The following is a 22,731-nucleotide window of genomic DNA, read 5'->3' as shown; positions in this document are numbered from 1 at the left end:
AATTTGTCACTTTTCATTAGCTGCTATGCTCTCTTCGTTTGTAGATTTGATCAGAAGCACTTTTTTTGTCCTAAGTGATTCAGGATAAGTTTCACTCCATGTCCCATGCCTGCTATATTCACATCTTTATCAACATTATCAATTTTGTTTCGGATTTCATCTATGTTGATCATTACATCACTAGTTTTGTGAGCCGAATCCTGAACCAACTTTGTCAATATCTCTATTTTCTTTTATTTTATCAAGTTCATCTTCAATGAGTTTTGTGTGTTCTTTGTTCAGGCTTCCTTTGCGATTATTACAGAAGTGGAATATGCTGTCATCATTAGTGTATGCAAAGTAAAGACTGAATTCGAGGCTTGAAACATTCATAATGGAACCATATTGTCGCACATTCTTGCAGCGAGTTCCTTCTTCATCAACTCCCCCAGAGCAATGTCCAGAAAGCTGCTGACTGATTTGGGTTGACTGAACCTCTCCAGCACTTCATTTAGTGTTCCATCTTTTACTGCTTCGATAATTATGAGATAATGTTCGGGTAAGATAGTCGACTTCTCGCACTGATTTAATTTCTACTGTATTAGTTCTTCTGCTTTCCTCAGTAATTAGCTTATAAACATCCGCAAGTCAGGATTACAGAGCACTTCACAGACACGTTCTACCAAGACGAAAGCAGTGTAAGAGTGAATTTGATCGCTTGTGTATTATTTGTGGAGTTTGTCGTGTGTTTGGAAGTGTATGTGAAGTCTGCGCTCTTGTTAGTCACGTGATTGTTGAGTGAAAGACGCTAGGGAGCTGTGAACTGGACCCCGTAACGCGCTTTGAGAACGGTTCCATGTCTGTCGCCACCAGGCCGTCTGCAATGTTTTGTGTTGCCGATTGTAAACAGACCAGTGTTTGTGTTTAGGAAAGACTTCGGTAGTGTGTGCTGTGAATTAGAAACTATCAACCAGCGCAGTGAAGTGAATCTACAGTGTGTACCTTGGGCCTTAGGACACTTGTTAATTAGCAACATTCTGAACTGTGTGGGGCTAGCGGCGGCGCTGTATAGGCTAACGCTTGGATGAATGTTTCTGACCTTTGTGAGGCTACAGAAGCGAGCTGGGTACGTGGTATTTGTTTACATGCAATGTAATTCATTGCCGTGATCATAGCAATTTCATTTTGTCGTAGAAATTTTGGTTATTGTTTCGCATTGTAGGCTTATTTCTTATTGGATTATTTTGTGCTTTAGATATTGGGCGGAGTGCTGCCTTAGCGCCTGTTGTGGTTACTGGTAGCCTGTGGGGATGCCGTATGTGAGCATAAGTGATTTGTGCGTAAATGAAACACTTTGTTGATTGTGGATTTGTTGTTTGTAGAACTAAGTATGCATCTTTTGTGCAATAAACTGAGGTAAAATTTTATAAGTTGCCAATATAATATAGTACTAGGTAACCTAGGGGTTTAATGGTTACAATTTTGCCATATTAGCTATGGAGGGGGTTGGGGGACAGGTAATCTCTTCAAGAACTCTTATGATAATGCTTCGGTAACTTTCAGTGACATTTGCTGCAAACAAACAGCTGACATCAGTTTAGGTATTATTTTATAAGCTGCCAATACACGATATGAAATTGTAACCTACATTTTTGAAAAGACCTCTTCATCAAATTACGACTTATAAGCTTATAAGTTCAGTTATTTTAGCCTCCCCCTAGTCAAGACGTAGGCTTCCTCGGGCTGACGATTGCGCTTGTTGATCCCCGGAGAGCAGATTTGACAATACGGTGCGGCTGCTGTGGTCTGCAGTGGCTGCGTTCACTGGATTCTACATTCCGTTTTAAAATCACATAATTCATCTTATGTGTGCCACATCATGCTATAAAGTGTTTGTTTCTGTTATTGAAAAAGGCTATGGGTGGGTGCAGGTGCAGGTTAGCAGGCCAGTCATCGTTCCATACTTTGAAAGCGGCCTTAATGATTTAACCAGCTTCAGGAAACAACTTTTATGACCAATCTAAGTGAAATATATGTATATGATATTTTAAAGAAAAACACATGTATTTGTGCATCGAAAATATGTCCAGATTGGTAATAAGAGATGAGTTTGTAGGTAATTTTTGAAGATTCCAGCAGCTACTTTAGTATTCTAGTTGTTTATTTTGGATAAAAACTATTTATTTTCATAAAATACAATAGAAAATGATAGGACACTAAAGAACCTAAAAATTACAATTTTGCCTTATTAAAATTAGCTATGGAGGGTGGGGCCCAGTGCCTGCCTAAATTTATAAGTCGCATTTGTTAGTATTTCTCTCTGTTATTAAACATTTATTAAGGTTATGCATTGAGAAGAAATTTTTCGTTTTGATATGTTTTGCCCAAGAAAAATATGAATTATAAAGTGGGAGGTGGCTGGAGTCTTCCAAGAAATAACCGTTGGTAGCTCAGGCTAGACCTATGCCCTCATATTCATTTGGTAAGATGCTACATTATTTAAACCTTTATCTACGTACAACTTCTTTTCAAATATATAAAAATAATTTCCCTTTGATAAAAGTTATCGAACCATTACGACAAGGATAAAGGAACCTTTAAGAATGGTAACAGCAGGGAAAAGAATCTTAATCTAGCAAGTGCTAGGCTCCTTGGATTACGGATTATGCAGGTATTTTTATTGTTCATTATTCCAAATAAGTCAAAACTACTTTATGGCATTCCTCATTTAATAATAACTTCTCTGTCTTGTCCCCTCCGATGGATGAACACACGAACACACACGTGTGTTTGCAGACGTGGTGTCGGAACAACGCTCTTACAAAAGTTACGTGGACTGGTTTAATCCAGACCACTGTGTTGATTAACAGCTCTCCTGGGGCTGGCCTGAAGGATTAGACTTGTTTACGTGGCTAAGAAACCAACGGTTACTTAGCAACATGACCTACAACTTATTGTGGAATCCGAACTACATTATAGCGAAATGAATTTCTATCACCAGAAACAAATTCCTCTAACTCTTCATCAGCCGGGCGGGAATTAACTCCGGCCCGAGGAGTGCCAGTCCGCAGCTGCTGACTCGCAATGAAGCAATCGTTACGCCGCCCTGGCAAGGCACCATTGAAATCGTCTTGCTGGACAATTGTAATTAGCTCGCGCTTGGGCTAGGGGCGGGTAGGAGGAAGCTGAAGAGGCCGACGGGCGGCAGGAACCGAGGAAGGGCGGTAGCAGGTTGAAGGGTGGCGCCGGATGATCATAGGTAGCCAGTTGGAGGGGACGGCTGAGTGGGACGGTGGCTGATCCTTGCAGCTAGCTCGAGGGCTGAAGGATGACAGCAGCTGATCCCTTTCGGTAGCCAGCTCAAGGGGGCTGCAGCAATGGCGATGATGTCGGCTGGTCCTTCGTTGGTCAGCTCGTCTGGTACGAGTTCGGGGGCAGCTTTAGGCTTCCTGGAGAAGGCGTCCAGGGCTCCAGTGATGGGTTGGGTCATCTCGGAGGGTCGGACATCTACTGAGAACTCGGGAATGGCGGGAAGCAGTGAGGCGGTGAAAGGTCTGTTGGTGGGTGGGTCGTCATCTTGGGTCGGCCGGTTCCTTTGTGTCACTCCGGGGTCACCAGTATAAGTATACCTTAGTTTTACCAGACCACTGAGCTGATTAACAGCTCTCCTAGGGCTGGCCCGAAGGGTTAGACTTATTTTACGTGGCTAAGAACCAATTTGTTATTTAGCAACTGGACCTACAGCTTATTGTGGAATCCGAATCACATTATAGTGAGAAATGAATTTCTCGCCAGAAATAAATTCCTCTAATCCTTCATCAGCCGGCCGAGACTCAAACTCGGGCCTAGCAGTGCTAGTCACAGCTTTCACTTGTTTTCCCAGTGAAGAGCTAGTGTAAGGGGGCGGGATTGAGTGACATACTGGCTGGGTGTTGACCGGTTTATTGAAGGTCCTTTGGAATGAATGTACATGTTGTTGTTGTTTCAGATTTAGCTGGCCTTGTGCCAGCATGGGCTCTTGCTCAGAGCAGCCCGTAACTTCAAATGTACAGAATCTTCGAAGATGTTATTGGCGTGTGTGACGGTGGTAGCATCCACACACCAGACGGAAAAACGAGTAACGATTTGGCATCTGTGTTTGTCGGCAGACAAACAGATGGCGATATTGAGACATGATAAGCGATACAGTGATGAAACATATATCAATGGATAGGCCAGGAAATTCTACATATAGCCACTGCATGAGATTCGAGACAGATTAATGAATACAATGCAGTAGCATAATATATGTGAAATGGCGAGACGTTTACGTCTTCACAAACAGAAATATACATACAGTTTGATACAGAAGATTCGGTGGAACATTATGAGTACATGATTAGAATGCTTGCATGGTAATGCAAGTAGTGGTGATTGTACATAATTCAAGACAACATTGGTTAGGGAGAAACAGACTGAAATATTGTATGGTAGAGTTGCATTGAGAAAGAAAACAAGATGATCTTGTTTAGTCTTGTCCCCTCCGATGGATGACGAACACACTTGTGTTTGGAAGAGACGGCGACAGGCTCTTACAAACATCCCTACTCGCTATTTTATTATATCTTTCGAATCTTCATAAAAAATGAAAACAAATATTCTATAGGCTATACATAATTCTTATAAACTAATCCCAGTAAAAAATAGAGTTAGATCTAAGTAGTAGCTCCGCGGCAGCGATTTCCTTCTAACTTGACTTTTTCTACAGTTTTTTGGTTGCTAATTGTGGATTTGTCTTCAATTTTTGTCGCCCGAAAGTAATTAACCTTTAATTAACCCCTGAAATCCATCCAAAAAGGGGGGTTTCCATATGCGATCTTCACAAGACAGAGTCACGGGTACGTCTGTTGGAATGATTCATATCTCGTCCGGCAAGTGCAATAACTTGTTGACGTGTTGGTACCCTGGGCCAGTACTAAACATGGTGAAGGGACATTTCCATCCCCAGTGCCAGCACTAAACACAGCGGAATGCATTTAAGTCCCCCTCCTGTTGGCGATGGCTCTCCTTTTTCCCTCCAGAGGAAGCGCCCCCCAACATAAACATGTCCGCTCCATTTTCTGTTTTCTCCCCCCAAAACTCCGATTTACAGTCCCCTTACTGTTGAGTAGAGTTAGGTCAAATAACTGCTGGCCGACAACAAAGAAACCACCAGTATCAGACCCTAAAAGTGTAGAAAAAACCAGTTTCCAAGGTAAAAACAGGCGTGGAGCTAGTACTTAGAATTACCAAAATAAAATATATGTAAATAATTGAGGATTTTTTTTTAGTTTCAATTTTACGAAATGCACTCACGGACATTTGAAGGGACATTTGATCACCCAGGGGCTAGTACTAAGCATGGTGAAATACATTTGACCCCCCAGGGGCTAGTACTAAACACAGCGAAACAGTGTAGATGAATCACTGTTTCGCCGTGTTAGTACTAGCTCTCATTGAATTGTACCATCCTCTTGTCTCTGGAACATAAATCTAATGAATTAGCCTCATTCTTTATTACTGCCTCCATCACAGGCATTTGGAATAAAACTGAGTCTCAGAGTAGATCAAATGATGCAGGAAAGCGGAGGCAGTGATGACAAGGCGTTTAATAGGAGAGAGGATCAGCTCATGAGAATAGACCCTTCAGACTCCAGTCATTGTTCTGTTAAATTTGCTAGTGCTATAAATAAAAATTATATTTTTGTATAAAATAATATAATTTTTGATCTGATAGAATTTTTAATTAGATATTAAAAAAATAATATACAAAAAGTATTTTCACATAAAATATTTGTGTTTTGTATGGTTGAAATAACTAATCTATGACTATAATAACCAACGCTATTTCCCTACTTTCCTCCTGCAAGCAGTGTAAAGTCCTTTTCATTTTTGAGCATATAATTGCCGTATATTGCAAAGTTAAAGAAGTTGTAGTTAATACCGATAGGTATTATTTTCGCAGTAGTAGTATGTATTTCCGTGGATCTCCACCAGGATGGCGTGGCAAACCTTTGCAGCGGTATTTCCAAGTATTTATCTGTAAGCCTGTTTTTTACCTTGGAAACTGGATTTTTCTAAGCTTTTAGCTAAGGCTGCTGATAAAGGAGGTGAGTTTGTTTGTGTCCGGCCAACTGTTGCCCCTAATATTCCAGCAGTAAAGGACTGTAGAATTCGGGGTTGGGGAGAACACAGCTTCAGACATGTTTACGGCTGTGGGCGTCCCCTAGAGGAGGAAAACGCCAGATGGGAGGGAGAAAGTTCCTCATGTGCCCTAACAGCGGGGAAAGTGAGGAATGACGCAAGTCATAGGTGGAATGTGCAAACGCAGATCGAGTTGGGAACAAGAGTGGGTAGCAACGAAACAGGGAGCTGGTCAAAAAACGTGACCGACAAAAATAAAACACCACCTCCTTTACCAACAGCCCTAAAAGTGTAGAAAAAAACAGTTTCCATGGTAAAAACAGGCTTGGAGATGTACTTAGAGCTCGGGTTTCATAAAATAATCTGGAAAAAAACATAATCTGGTACACTAAGAGAAGAAGCCCCAATAAACTTACCTTAGGGACTCTGAGCCTGCACTCATTGGGAGCTAAAATTTCCCCCCCCCCTTTTTTTTAAGGCTGTGATCTTGATGCAACTGAATTAATATCTCGTAATTGCCATAACAACATACGTTAATTTCCTGGTAGTTGACGTAAGAGTTTATGCAGGAAACGGCCAAAGGTGGCATGTTACAGGTTCTCAGGAGCGTGCAGCAAGGAATCAGCCTTGTACTGATTTGAAACGACTTAATAATCATTCCTCCTGAAACCCCTTTTGCCATGTTTAGTACTGGCACCTGGGGGTCCAAATGTATTTCGCCGTGTTTAATACTGGCACTTGGGTGTTCAAATGTATTTTGCCATAAATTGAAACTTTAGAAGGACCGGAAAAGAACATTATTCCCCCAGCTCCCCTTTTTCCTCAGTAGAGATTCGGCTTGTGCAGCTCCCTGTAAGATTGCGCATGCATGGCAGCATTCGAAATGGCAGAAGTAGTGAAAGCTTTTGTCTTTGTAATGGCTACCTTTGTCGTCTTGTTGTTTCTATGTTTGTTTGGGGGGTTTTTCATCTCTATATTGCTGTAAACAGTAAAGTTTGGGTATTTCCTCATTACTGCGCGATCTACACACACCTGCTTTAAGTGGTCCCCAAATTGTAGGGTAGCTAACACCCCCGCAACACCATTCCCATTGGGTCCCCTGGCTTGTTGGACGGGATGAATCACCCTGTCCCGGTGTTGTTACCCACCCATAACCCTGCTTTCCCATCAGGTCCCCTAGCTTGTTGGATGAAGGTCTGTGGTAAATTACAGGATAATTACAAACGTGTGACAAAAATTGAAGGTAAATCCATAATTAGCAACCAAAAAACTGTAGATAAAGTTAAGTTAGAAGGAAATGGCGCCGCAGAGTTACTACTTAAATCTACCCCTTGGAGCGATCGTGAAAATCTTTCAACCGCTCAAATTGAACAGGGTTTAGTGGGTTAAAAGTTTAGTTCATTTTAGCAATATTAATATATTTTTGGCAATTATTTTAAAACTTTTTTTTGTCAGCATACTTTTAATGTAAAGTAAGATTTTTTTTTAAATAGAACTTCGTGTTGAATAGGCTAACTAATTATTCAACATTTTAGGTTTTGGGTATTTTTTGTTGCAAGGAGTATCTAGAATGAATTAATTTTTATGTATATAGCTTGCTTATTGTTTGATAATCTACATTTTTTGGTTAAAGATGAATAGATATGAATAATGTAAGTTGTATCTAACTTTAGATAGGCCCTATATACATAAAAGTACATGATTCTTGTATGCAAAATTCTGTACTTATAATGTTCCAACGATCTTCTGTAACATTTTGTGGCTTTTTCTGTTTTTGCCTTAAGGGAATGCATATTTATTTTTATGTAAATATAATACTGTGTCTGTCTTAATAAACACGTGTTATTAACCTACCCTTCGGAGTCGACAGATGTGTATAGCATCTGGTCGCCGACAACCATACTGAACCTTTATGTCCGTTTACTCCTGCCATTGTTGTCTTAATGTATGTAATAATCACCTCACTACGTTTGCCATGAGATTAATACCTCATGTTCCAACGAATCTTCTGTTCAAACTGTATGCCCGGTATGTGAAGAAGCGTCCCTCCATTTGACATTTATTATGCTATTGCCATTGTATCCAAATGACAAAAATTGGCCCTATGTAGCTGTTTCCTGACGTTCCACATATTTTATCACCGTATGTTAATCACCCTAATTTACCCATCTAAAACACAGATGCCTGGATATTCACTTATAATACATTACCGCCGCCCAAATCGAGGACGAGCTGACCAACGAAAAAACCAGTTCCCTTAGTCGCTTCAGCCTCTACTGGTGACCCCTGGATTGGCTATGTGCTGGACCTTCAATGACGATTTTCAATAGACCTCACCCTTCGCTTGCTCCCGTCCTCCTCGAGCTCCTGCTGTCACTCAAGTGACCCTCCACCCCGGCCCTGAACCTCCTCCACCCTGGCCGTACTCAATTTCGGTCGAGCTGACAACGAAGGACCAGCCAAATAAGCCTGCTGCCGCCCTCTGGCTACCAAACATCAGCCGTTATCTGTCTTGGGGGCGAATCCGACGCCACCCAACCAGCTCCCGCCCTCCCGAGCGCTGGCCGGTCTCTTCCAAACAGCCAACTACAATTGTGTTAAGACAATTTCCGTGATCGTCACATCTCGTCATCGCCAGACAAAGATCGACCAAACAAAGCATCTCCCATTTTCTCTTACTCGGAAAGAGGCAAACAGGAGCGCCTCTACCATATAATATTTCGTCTGTTTCTCCCCTAAGCATTGTTGTCTTAATATATGTACAATCACCACTACTTGCATTGCCATGCAAGCATTCTAATCATGTACTCATAATGTTCCAACGAATCTTCTGTATCAAACTGTATGTATGTTTCTGTTTGTGAAGACGCCAAATGTCTCTCCATTTCACATTTATTATGCTATTGCATTGTATCCATTAATCTGTCTTGAATCTCATGCAATTGGCATATGTAGAATTTCCTGACCCTTCCACTGATGTATGTTTCATCACCATATGTTAAATCATGTTTGATTATCTGTTTGTCTGCACAAACATGATCTGAACCTTTATGTCCGTTTTACCTGTTTGTCTGCCGCACAAACATCTTCCAAGATTCTGTCATTTATCAGTAAGGAACAACCAATAAACCAGTTAACACTCAGCCATTATGTCGTTTTCCCAGTCGCATACACAACCTCATCCCACCCTGGAGTATGAGGTCTGCATATTAAATAAACGAGAATGGTTCTCTGTAGATCCATACTTCTCTTTCGGTGCACCTGCGTGTGTCGTCACATCTGGAGGGACTCCAGACAAAGAGAAAAACAAAGCATCCCATTTTTCTCTTACTCAAGGAACGACCATATAATATTTCTGTTTCTCCCTAACCATTGTTGTTCATTCAGTGCAATCACCACTACTTGCCACAAGCATTCTAATCATGTAATCATAATGTTCCACTGAATCTTCTGCAAACTGTATGTATGTTTCTGTTTCGAAGATGCCAAATGTCTCATATGTCACATATATTATGCTACTGCATTGTATTCATTAGTCTGTCCTCTCATACTTGGCCATGTACGGATTGATATATGTTTTATCACTGTACGCTTATTATGTCTCTCACAATCGCCATCTGTTTGTCTGCCGACAAACACAGATGTCCAAACATTGCCTCTGTTTTGTTGTGTCTGTGTGTAGATGCTACTTTCACGCTCGACAGGCCAATAACATCTTCGAAGATTCTGTGCATTCATTCAGTAACGACCATTAAAGCAGTCAGCAAGCCAGTATGTCACTCAATCCGCGCCCTTACACTGGTGACCCGAGTGACACGTGGCAGATGGCCCAAGATGACTCCAACAGACCCCTTGCCGCTTCCCACCGTTCCCGAGCTCTCAGTAGATGTCCAACCTTCCTAGATGACCCACCCCACCACCAGAGCCCTGGATGCCTCCTTCAGGAAACTGAAGCCTCCCCCAAACTCGTACTGGATGAGCTGACCAACGAAGGACCATCCGACGTCATCCTTCATCCTGCTGCTGCCCCCCTCGAGCTGGCTACCGAAGGATCAGCTGCCGTCATCCTTCAGCCCTCGAGCTGGCTACCGAAGGATCAGCCGCCATCATCCTTCAGCATACTGCTGTCCCCCTCGAGCTGGCTACCGAAGGATCATCCGACGTCACCCTTCAACCCGCTACCATCATACTTGAGTTCCTGCCGGCTGGCGCCGCCCTTCAGCCTCCTACCCACCCCTAGCCCAAGCCCTTTGAGCCAATTCAAATTGTCAGCAAGACAATTTCTGCATCGATGCCTTGCTTTGTTGGGGGGGGAGTATTGTAAGAGACCCATCCATCGCACCGATGGCGGTCTCTTTCGAGCACACGTGTGTGCGTTCATGCGTCACATCTGTGGAGAGATCCAGACAAAAACAAAAGCATCCCATTTTCTCTTACTCAAGGAATGCAACTTCTACCATACAATATTTCCGTCTGTTTCTCCCTAACCATTGTTGTCTTTATATATGTACAATCACCACTACTTGCATTGCCATGCAAGCATTCTAATCATGTACTCATAATGTTCCACCAAATCTTCTGTATCAAACTGTATGTATGTTTCTGTTTGTGAAGACGCCAAATGTCTCGCCATTTCACATGTATTATGCTACTGTATTGTATTCATTAATCTGTCTCGAATCTCATGCAATTGGCCATATGTAAAATTTCCTGGCCTTTCCATTGATATATGTTTTATCACTGTACGTTTATTTTGTCTCTCACAATCGCATCTGTTTGTCTGCCGACAAACATGGATGTCCGAAACATTGCCTCTGTTTTGCTCTGTCTGTGTGTAGATGCTACTTTGCGGCTCGCACAGGCCAATAACATCTTCGAAGATTCTGTACATTCATTCAGTAAGGAACCACTATTAAACCAGTCAACACCCAGCCAGTATGTCACTCAATCCCGTCCTTACACTCTTCTTGGGTAATGTTCGCTTCCAGCCGAAGATCCCTACTCGCTTTTTTATTATATCTTTCGAATCTTCATAAAAAATGAAAAAATATTCTATATACTTAATTCTTACAAACTAATATTTATCACAATAAAAAATAAAATATATTTTAATAATTACTGAGGATTTTTCTGTTTCAATTTTGCGAAATGCACTTACGGACGTTTGGAGGGACATTTGATCACCCAGGGTCTAGTACTAAGCATGGCGAAATACATTTGACCCCCCATGGGGCAGTACTAAACACGGCAAAACAGTGTAGATGAATCACTGTTTCACTGTATTAGTACTAGCCCTCGTGTGGAATTGTACCGTCTTCTTGTCTCTGGAATATAAATCTAACGAATTAGCCTCATTCTTCATTACTGCCTCCATCACAGGCATTTGGAATAAAACTGAGAAGTCTCAGAGCAGATTAAATGACGCAGGAAATCGGAGGCAGTGATGACAAGGCGTTCAGTAGGAGAGAGGATTAGCTCATGAGAATAGACCCTTCAGACTCCAGTCATTGTTGTATTCAGTTTGCTATAACTAAGAATTATTTTTTTGTATAAAATAATATAATTTTTGATTTGATAGAATTTTAAATTAGATATCAATAAAATAATTTACAAAGTATTTTCACATAAAATATTTGTGTTTTGTATGGTTTAAATGACTAGTTTATGACTAGTAACCAACGGCTTGTGGCACAAGCTTCTACTGGAAGCTGTGGCAAGTCCTTAACATTTTTTATCAATTACTTGCAAATATTGTAAAATTAAAGAAACTATACGTAATGCTGGTAGGTATCAGTTTTCTACTAGTAGTACATATTTCAGTGGTTTTCCACCAGGATGGCTTGGCAAACCTTTGCGAACATCGTGAAAGTCTTTCAACCGCTCAGATTGAGCAGGGTTTAGTGGGTTATAAGTTTAGTTAGCAATATTAATATATTTTTGGCAATTATTTTAAAACTTATATTTGTCAGTGTACTTTTAATGTAAACTAAGATTTTTTTTAAATAGAACTTCGTGTTGAATAACTAATTATTCAACATAAATCAACATTTCTTGTGCCAGCACGGGCTCTTGCTCTGAGAGCAGCCTGTAACTCTATGTTGATGATGAGTCTGTGAGATGGGTAGGTTAGATGAAAACTTTATTATGATGCATGAAAGTGATTTGGGGGGGGGGTGATTTTTAAGTGACAAGATTTATCAGGCAAGGTTGCAACCTCTTTGAACCCGAAGGTACCCACCAGATGAGGATAAAAGTATGATAGCAGTGAGTGTTGGCTAGTGGGAGAGGCCAACAAATGGGGCAAAAGAAGAACTTGAGTAGTAGGCACAGGTAGCTAGTATGCTAGCTTGTGATGATCTAAGCCATATTCCTTGTCCGGTCCTAATGGTTTATTGAGGAAGCAGCCTGCTTATAAAGCGGCGTGCGGACGTCAGTACAAAGACATACAGGTGACCTGAGGTCAATTATTCTATATGCAAAACAGGACAGGTACGTACAGGTAACGTGACAAAATAAAATTAATAGATTAGACACAAAATGCTCCGACACATACACAACACATAAGGGCACAAATGAGTAGGTAATAAATGCATAATTACATAGTAAAAATATAGCTAGGTATTGCGACCTAGGGTCAGAGGAAAGGCACCGTAGAAAACGGGAGGTTCTTCAGAGAAAACCCGTTGAGCGGGGACTTTACAAACACAGCGAGAATAATTTTGTATGTAGAAGTTCCTGGCCTTTTCGCCAATATATGTTTTACCACTGTATGTACATTATGTCTTATTATTGCTATGTGATTGACTGTTAACAAACACAAATTGGTCTCGCTCAGCGTATGGGTCGCGACAAACGAAGGTTGGGCACCACGTTTCCATCCGCACGCTGCTATGTAGGCCTATACCTTGTCCAGATAAATAAATCAGTTAGTACCCAGTTCTGTCTCTTTGACCTCACAACTGGTGACCCAAGGAGCAACAGTTTTGGCTTTGCCATTAACGGACTTATTACCGCCGCTTTACCTTCAGAGAGCCCTTAACGGAACCATACAGTGAAAAGTCTAGGCCTCTGATACCTCCTTCCTTGGAGAACACCCCCGCCACTAATGGACTAATTACGGCGTACCTCCTTCAGGTACATTCTGGTGTTCTCAAACGGTTTGGCCCTGCCATTTACGATTCACATCGACCGTATTCAGAAGTCATTAACAGAATCACACGGCGTATAGTTTTGACTTCTGACGAGCCCCAAACACCATTAACAGACTAAATAATGCGCTTATTTCGCATTTTGGTGTGAGGCAAAATGACAGACACTGAGGTAGAAAGTCGTTCCAAGGACACACAGATCTGCATCCCCCTCTCACCTTCGAAGGCAGCAATAAGCCAGGCAATAAAACTCCCACTGTTCTTGTGGCAAAATACCGCATCCTGGTTCCTGCATGCAGAAATCCATTTTCGGGCAGCAAAAATCACAGACGAGGAGACCAAAGCGGATGTCACCATGACAACGCTGCCAGAGGAGGTCTTGAAAAAAATCACCCCGTGGTTGGACTCGCAGCTGGGCAAAGTCAAGTACAGAGACCTGCGAAAAAAACTCATCGACACATACTCCATGCCCGTCGCAGAGAGAGCCCAACGCGCCCTCGACCCGATGACCCACCCCCTTGGGGATGTATCACCCAGGGATGCCTGGGGCGAACTATGAGGTCTCCTGGTGCTGCCGGGCGTCGACTCAGATGGACAGAGGAGGGAGATCAGCTTGTCGTGGGAAATATTTCTGCGACTCCTTCCGCAGGAAGGGAGGGTACAAATCATGGATGCAGACGCCCTCTATGGACGAATTGGTGAACGTTGCACACAAACTCCATGAGGCCTCCAAGGCCTCCAAACGTGCCTGGTAGCAGAAGAAGCTGAAGTGGGCGACATGAACGTGGTATACAGGAAGAAGGCGCTGCCGCAGCATCAGAAGACGAGGGCAAATCCAGCCTTGTGTTACTTCTGTCGGAGGTTCGGAAGTAACGCCAGAAATTGCAGAGCCCCCTGTTCTTCCATAAAAAAAACTATAAAGGTGGCCACCCATAACAGCAGTGGCTGCAAACCTTAAGGAACCCCAGCCAGTAGGATTCTTCATCCGTGACGCCATATCAAGACGACAGATGCTGGTAGACACCGGGGCAATGCAGTTGGTATTTCTGCCATCGAGGGAGGACCGTTACCGCACGTCTGGTGCCGCAGCTGCACTAGTGGGTGCAAATGGAAGCCCCATCTGCTGCTAACGGAACTTGGACCCGCAAAATATCCATCCTGGGCCATAAATATGAATGGCCCTTTGTCATCATGGATGTCAAGTTTCCTTTGCTGGGCGCCGATTTCCTCGCACATCACGGACTGCTAGTAGACGTCGGCTGAAAATGCCCACTGGATACCGGAACCTGCTGCTCTCGACTGCTCTCCACCAGTCTGGGAATGCCCGCCGTATGCTCCATCTCATTGAACAAATACAACTCCTTCCTCCACGAATTCCCAGATGTCTTCAAGCCAGAACTGCGTCAGGTGCCATGTACCTAGACCAAGCACAGCATCCATCACAACATCACCACCACAGGCCCGCCGACACATGCCAAGTTCTGCCGCCTGTCACCCAAGAAACTCCAAGATGCTACCCAAGAAACTCCAAGATGCTAAACGAGTGTTTGCTGAGATGGAAAGGGTGGGTATCTGCAGAAAGGCATCGAGTCCATGGGCATCCCCACCTCCACATGGTGAAGAAACCAGACGGTTCCTGGAGGCCCTGTGGGGACTATCGTCGGCTGAACCTAATGACAACACCAGACCACTATCCCCTGCCAAACATGCAGGACCTAACAGGTGCCCTGCACGGGGCCAAGGTATTCACAAAAATGGATTTGCTCAAGTCCTATTTTCAGGTACCAGTACATCCCGACAACGTTCTGAAGACAGCCATCATCACGCCGTTCGTGACATATAACTTCTCCTACTCCAGCTTCAGCCTCAGGAACGGTGGGGCCACATTCCAATGCCTTATGGACAGCATTTTGGGGGACCTACCTTTCTGTGTCTGCTACGTGGACGACATCCTGATCGTCTCCAGGTCCCCGGAGGAGCACCTGGGTCACGTCCAGGCCATGCTGAAACCCCTTCAGGAGAACGGTTTGGTTGTCAGATTCGACAAATGTACCTTCGGAGTGGAGAAGGTAGACTTCCTGGGACACGAGGTCTCTCTAGCCTCCAAGGTGAATGCAGTGAAGGAGTTTCCAGCACCAAAAACCATCAAGTCCCTGCAGGAGTTCCTCGGCATGGTCAACTACTACAGACGTTTTGTGCCCGGCATCGCCGGCACCATATATCCCCTAACCGGAGTACTGAAGGGAAGCCGAAATCACTGACTTTCTATGAAGCCTCGCAGCAAATGGCATTTGAACAGACGAAGGCAGCCCTTGCCAAAGCCACCACCTTAACACATCAAGACCCCACCACCCCCCTGAGACTTAACACCAACGCCAGCAACGTCGCCTGTGGAGCAGTGCTGGAGCAGTTAGTAGACGGTTCCCCCTGCCTGCTTGCCTTTTTTAGCCGTAAGTTAAAACCACTTGACAATTCAGCAGTCAAAGCCGCCCCACAACCGCAGGTATCAAGAACTCAGGGTCGGCTCCTGCTCCCAAAGAGATACTGTGATTGACATGCAACAGGTCTTCCCATCATTATTTCATAATAATTGTTTTGGGGGGGAGAGTCTCTTCCTTTCCCATTAACCCTTAAGGGACGGCATAATTTATCATTGTGCAGCACCCCAGACCGGGGAAACTTTGAGGTCGGCAAAATAAAAAAAAATCACATCAATGGAAAGAGAATGACACGCACATTCACACTGTATAAATAAAAAAATAAAAAAAAAATTTCCCTACCTTCCACGAGAACTTGAAAATGATTATTTACAACCCCTTGTGGGGCCTCATTTACAAGACAATCGTAAATTTTACCAACCTATATATGTTTTTTCTAATAAATAAGTTTTTTGGATTTTGTAAAATTATTATTACTGCTCACACAATATCAAAACAGATAAGAAATAAAAGCAGTAACAATTTTCTTACATATTTGTTGTAAAATATTCACGTAAATTTACGAGAAGGAAGATTCAGTAACTTTTTTTTACTTTTACATGCTTTTTCTTATATTTCTTTGCAATTTTCTTTGTAAAATTACATTTACAACCGACATACTATCGTAAAAGACAAAAACAAAAAACAACATGAACCCCTTCGCATATTTACAAGCAAATTCACAAAAAGACTCATGTGAGATAGATAGATAGATAGATAGATAGATAGATAGCTAGATAGATGCAGTACCTTCCCCCTTGAAGTCACAAGCATTACTGATACTGGCCTAACTCTCCGTATGTATAAAAGTTGCCATTAGTGAATTTATAGCATATAGAAGTATTGGCACCTTTGTTTTGAATCATAACATAATAGTGGTGCGTAATTCTGCTTCACACTGAAGATCAATCCGTCCACCTCCACAAACCTGTTTTACTTCACACTGAAGCTCAATCCGTCCACTAAGGGTTAATCAGGATCATGTATCACATCTATCAACGAGAATCTCATGTATATATTTGTAAGTAGAATTTCCTGGCCTTTTCACCAATATATGTTTTATCACTGTACGTACATTATGTCTCTTATTATTGCTATTCAATTCACAGTTAACAGATTGCTCTCACTCAGTGTACAGGTCACAGCAATTGAAGGTCAGGCACCACGCTTCCGTCCGCACGCTGCTATGTATGTGTGCCCAGATAAATCAGTCAGTACCCAGTTCTGTCTCTTTGACTTCACAAATGAAGTTTTTCAAATCATATTATAGTTGCCTTTAAAATTTTTGAGGTTATACAGATCAGATTGCAAAATTCAACTGCAATAAACCTCAAATAGAAATATTTCGAAATATATTATACAGTGATGGTCAATTTACCCATAAAAAATAACATATTTTCTTATAATAAGTATACAAGAGAAAGAGAGTGAAAACAAAGTTCCCATAGTGCTTCGTCTCTACAGTGTATTACTATGTGCTGGACAAGGATTTTCAATATGGCTTCCCAAGGTCACTCGGTAGGGAGATCGCGATTCCACGTTATTGACGCTTTAGTATGGTTCAACCTCATCCACTCTGGAGTGTGAGGTCTGCATTTTAAATGAACGAGAATGGTTGTCTTCTTGGATAATGTTCGTTTTCTGTCCGAACATCCCTACTCGCTTTTTTATATCTTTCGAATCTTCATAAAAAATGAAAAAATATTCTATATATACAAATTCTTACAAACTAATATTCATCACAACAAAAATAAAATATATTCTAACAATTTAGGATTTTTTCAGTTTCAATTTTGCGAAATGCACTTACGGACGTTTGAAGGGGCATTTGATCACCCAGGGGCTAGTAGTAAGCACGGCGAAATACATTTGACCCCCCAGGGGCTAGTACTAAACACGGCGAAACAGTGTAGATGAATCAGTTTCGCCGTGTTAGTACTAACCCTCGTGGAATTGTACCGTCTTGTCTGTGAAACATAAAACTAACGAATTAGCCTCATTCTTCATTACTGCCTCCATCTCAGGCATTTCGAATAAAACTGGCAAGTCTCAGAGCAGATCAAATGATGCAGGAAATCGGAGGCAGTGATGACAAGGCGTTTAGTAGGAGAGAGGATCAGCTCATGAAAATAAACCCTTCACACTCCAGTCATTGTTTTATTAAATTTGCTTGCTAATACTAACAATTTTTTTTTTTGTATTAAAAAATATATTTTTTGATTTGATAGAATTTTTAATTAGGTATCAAAAAATTGTTTACAGAAAGTGCTTTTACATAAAATATTTGTGTTTTGTCTACTTGAAATGACGTATTTATTACTACAAATAACCAAGTATTCGACATCCTCCTGAGTGTTGTGTCCATTCATTTAGAACCATTTTTGAGCATTTGCTTAAAAAAAAAAACAATAAAATTGAAGAACGTATGCGTAATGTCAGTAGGTGGTTTACCATCAGGACGGCGTGTGCAAATCCTTGCGGCCATCGTGAAAGTCTTTCAACCGCGTAAATGGAACAGGGTTTAGTGGGTTATGAGTTTATTTCCCTTAGCAATATTATTATATTTTTGACAATTATTTTAAAACTTATTTTTGTCAGCGTACTTTTAAAGTAAACTAAGATTTCTTTTAAATAGAACTTCTCGTGACCTTATCAGTATTCCCCTTAAGTATTGCCTACAGACAGGGTGAACTGTAGGCAATACTTAAGGGTCTTTACAGCGTTCCTTTGGCCCCTAGCTGCAACCCCTTTCATTCCTTTTACTGTACCTCCATTCATATTCCTCCCATCATACTTTCCACACTCTTCTAACAGTTGTTTCACAGTGCAACTGGGGGGTCTTCGTCCTGTTACTCTTTACATTCCTTTCATTGCTTGCCCTTCGGCTTAAATTTTATGTTCTGTTCTGAGATGTCTCGAAACCGCAAGTGAAAATATATACTCTTTTCCTCGAATTTGTGGTTTCTTACATTCATTACAGTTCGACGTGGAGCTTCTGACAGTGTCCCCGATATTTTTAGAGTGAACCCTGAACGCCATGGTCATAATTAAAACCGATTTTAACGAAGCTCATATACTTTCGTGCACGGGCGCGTAAGAATATTTAAACAGATAAAACTGGTAGTTCAACAGCATTCATATTCTTCTCACGTTCCACAGCTGCCTTGATAACGAATAGGGAGTTGGTTCTATAATGAACATCCTAGTATTAATGAAGGATGCATAAGGGCTGTGATTCATTACAGTGTCTTAGTACACAGAATAATGAAGGTCTAGATTAAGAGTGCTTAGGAGTAATTACTGCTAGGTCCTTGAATAGATGGATCACCGTGTGAGACTTACGAGTGATGGGTCAAGGGGACAGAATTCTACGTAACTCCCAAATAAGGTTGTTGTTGTGTGTAGTGCGATGGATAGAAAGCACTTGATACAAGTTTTATTTGCTTTATATTTACGTCACTGCAAGTAATTTACTCGCAAAAATGATAATATCTTGTATTTGCAATATAATGCTTAAGACTGTATTGCAACTAGATTGTTTACTACGTCATTTTACATCAGTGGAAGTTGCAGTAAAAATATTTACCCAGACATTCATTTAAATTTGTAAAATGTTATGTGAGCCCTATACTATTCAATCATATGTTTCCTTTATGTGTGCCTAAGGACTAGCTATGATAGACTATACAGTAAAAAGGAGCCATTGCATGTATTCCTCAGGGACTAGAATATTACTAGTAGGAAAGAAAGTCCTTGTAGTCATATCCGTTAACTTTTTCTTCAGACTTAAGTTCTGATAGTTTTCAGAACATCTGCTGGCACTAATAATTCCCACGAGAGGTCAAAAGCAATGTGCCTTAAGCCTCTATTTTTCATTACGGATCCCTAGTTCCAGCCGATTTTTTCTTTGCTTGCCTGAGGGAAACAGGACCCCCTCATCTCAGTGGATATAAATCCGTTTGGGGTGATCCGTTTATAGTTTGATGCTGATTCCCGAAGGTTCATCTCCCATGATTTACGGTATTGTTACATATCTTAGCCGGTATATTATTTCATCTTCATTTGATACATAATGTACTTCACATATTCAGTGCCTTTGTATTAAACTGCACACACAAATAGATATACATAAACATATATACTGTATTTATGTTACGTAGGTATGTTTGTGTGTATGTATCTATGCATAATATATATATTTATATACATATGTATGTATATAAAATTAGTTTCACACCGTGATTTATATACAAACATGAAGCTACAACTGTTTAATATCCAATTCACGCTACTTCGGGAATATCATCGATGGGGAATTATCATCGAAGGGGAATTTTTAAGTTATAAATGGATCGTCGAAAGGAGTCGTTGGATGGTACTCTGTCGAGGGATCGAGACCCGGCGGTACCGATCCATTTATCACTTAAAAAATTCACCTTCGGTGATAATTCGCCATCGGGGATATTCCCGAAGTATCGTGAATTAGATATTAAACGGCATTTGTAGCTTCATGATTGTATGTATATATGCGCAATTTTTCATATCGAGAAAAGCAGTCATACCTTTCGCGCTGTAGCCTAGAATAATAGAATAACTTGTTAAATATAACATTTCTGACATATTGATATATATACCACTGATTTGGACAATGCAGCACCTCCTCGTTGGGAATGGTTAATGTTCTCGGGCATCGCTCTTTGTTGCACGAAAAATAAAATTGTGCAATGAGAGCGGATGGAAACGTGATGAAGAGACCATTCAACTTCGGGAGAAGTTAATCATTTTTTAGGGCTAAAAGTAATTTGTTTCGTTGTGCGTCGACGGCTGGTGTGTCTCTGTGCTTCCCTCGATTGTTAGCGTGAGAGAGTGAGAGAGGGAGAGAAATGTTTAATCAGAGGTAAATAAATGACTAGGGTCCCTCACAAGTACGCCAAGGAAAATTGATCTCCTTCACTAATCTATGTCTTATCCTTAGCGAGACCCTTTGCATATGAGAGGAAATTATTTCAAGTTAACTGTCCTCCAAATAAATGCCTAAATATAACCGAGTTTTTCTCCAAGGTTGGGGGGTGTTTAGTGCCGTCAGTGCATCTTACGCGATGCACTGTAGGCATTGCCAAAGATTCTTTGCAGCGTCCCTTCGGCCCCATGCTGCAGCCCCTTTCATTCCTTTTACTGCACCTCCGTTCACAGTCTTTTTCTTCCAGTCTTAATTCCCGCCATCTCCTGATAAATGTTTCATAGTGCAACTGCAAGGCTGTCCTTCTGTTATGCTTTTAAAACCTTTCTACTCCCAGTTTTCCTTCAGCGCTGAATGACCTCACAGGTCCGAGTGCTTGGCCTTTGGCCTGAATTTTATATTCCAGCTAACCGAGCTTTTACTATATACAGTATAACACAAATAATCAGCTTTACGATTTTACGAGGAAGAGGAATATTTGGAATTAGATGAATCGCTGAGGTACAAAAACAGTAAAATACAATTAGATTCGTAATGTGTTTAAGAATTTCAAACGTTCTGTAAGCTGCACTGATCCGTGGCAATGGCATATTAAATAATTCGGCCTAGTGTGCAGAGGTGTTCGCTCAGAACAAACGAACATAATTTTTGGAAGCAGAGGAGTGCCAAGCAACTGAACGAAATCGGTTCTGTGAAATGTGATTTTATATAGCTTTTCGTTTAGAAGCGTAAGTGTATCGTTGTAGCAGCGAGAGAGCGCGCGTGTCCGTATTTTTAATAGCCATAATCACTTCATAACTTCTTGTTTTCCCATTTTGATTGATAGTTTTTCTGTTGACAGCCTTGAATTCGAAACGGGAAGTAAATAAACATTTGTTTTTCCTGGGTTGGATTTGTAAACACGTGCTTGCTATGAACATGACATCAACTGTACCACTACGAAGTCAGCCAAAATAATGCGATTACTCTTTCATCTTCAATTCTGAATCTTGTGAAAATTTCTTTCTTCTTGAGGTGGTTTCATTTATTTGTTTAGTTTTTGTATTTGATTTTGTAGCTGCCTGGCCCAGTACCCTTAAACTGATAAATGCATTGCTCTCAAACCACCCTACTTATTTCAGTGTCGTGCCCAGGACGCTGTTATGAAGATGAATTGTCCATCGCTGAAGACTGCTATTCCATTGCTGGCTTGGTCTTTCATTTATTCAGCATTAAATATAACTAAGGTAAGTTCTTCAGTGAATGTTAGTTTACAAGTGAATTTTGTCATAGTGTAGGTTTTTATCTCGAGAGTTTTGTTTGTTTTTGTACGCTACACGGCTCTTTTTTTTATATATATTTTGGGAAAAGTCTCGTCGTCCCTCAGGTAGGGTTAACGGTTTGGAGAACTGGAATTGATAAGCTGAAAAAAGACCGTTAACTAAACATTTCGTTAACAGATCAGTATCGAAATTTGGAACTTGAAAGAAACCTCAAATTGGAGAGCAAATATATTCAATAAATCCACACACAGTCCCGGAGCGCCATGCTCCCTCTTCAGTTGGTTGTTATAAGTTTCAAACGAAACATTACTCTTCTAGACATGGGAGACCCTCTTGACATTGGAAAGCACTGTAGAAGACAACCAGTTTATAAATGTTATATATGCATTTTGACCTTATCAAGGTCAAAATGTTGTCTCCTGTCTTTGCATAATGGACGCTTTCACCCAAAAGTAACAAAAGTAATTGGTAAAACGATGCACATGCATCTTACCCTCATGCGGAAGTGTGATATGCAATGCCCGATATTGATTTGGTACCTGAAGCAAAATTTCTGCTCAGAGACCAGTCTGTCATTGGGAACTAAAACTAAGTAGGTATGTTTAAGTAACTGTAACAAATATTGCTGAGTCCTAGTTTCTGTGTAACAAAGATCAGATTTCAAGGCTTGGCGGAGGTATGGAACTTGAAATAGTAACACTGACTAAGCACAAATTACAGTAATGATTATGATGACTTAATGA

General features: G+C 41.3%; 1 long non-coding RNA gene across 1 annotated transcript in view; it reads left to right on the top strand.

The window, feature by feature from the left end:
- Positions 1-649: 649 nt before the first annotated feature.
- The window catches only part of LOC136835517 (uncharacterized), a 73,014-nt gene continuing 50,932 nt past the window's right edge, over positions 650-22,731 (top strand). The window contains exons 1-2 of the long non-coding RNA XR_010852182.1: positions 650-1,105; positions 21,848-21,952. This is a non-coding gene — a long non-coding RNA (uncharacterized lncRNA). The remainder of the gene's footprint in view (positions 1,106-21,847; positions 21,953-22,731) is intronic.

This window comes from Macrobrachium rosenbergii, chromosome 55 (genome assembly GCF_040412425.1).
Source record: "Macrobrachium rosenbergii isolate ZJJX-2024 chromosome 55, ASM4041242v1, whole genome shotgun sequence".
Taxonomy (NCBI): domain Eukaryota; kingdom Metazoa; phylum Arthropoda; class Malacostraca; order Decapoda; family Palaemonidae; genus Macrobrachium; species Macrobrachium rosenbergii.
Note: the sequence above shows the minus strand (reverse complement) of the source record. Positions and strands in the feature narration are given on the sequence as shown.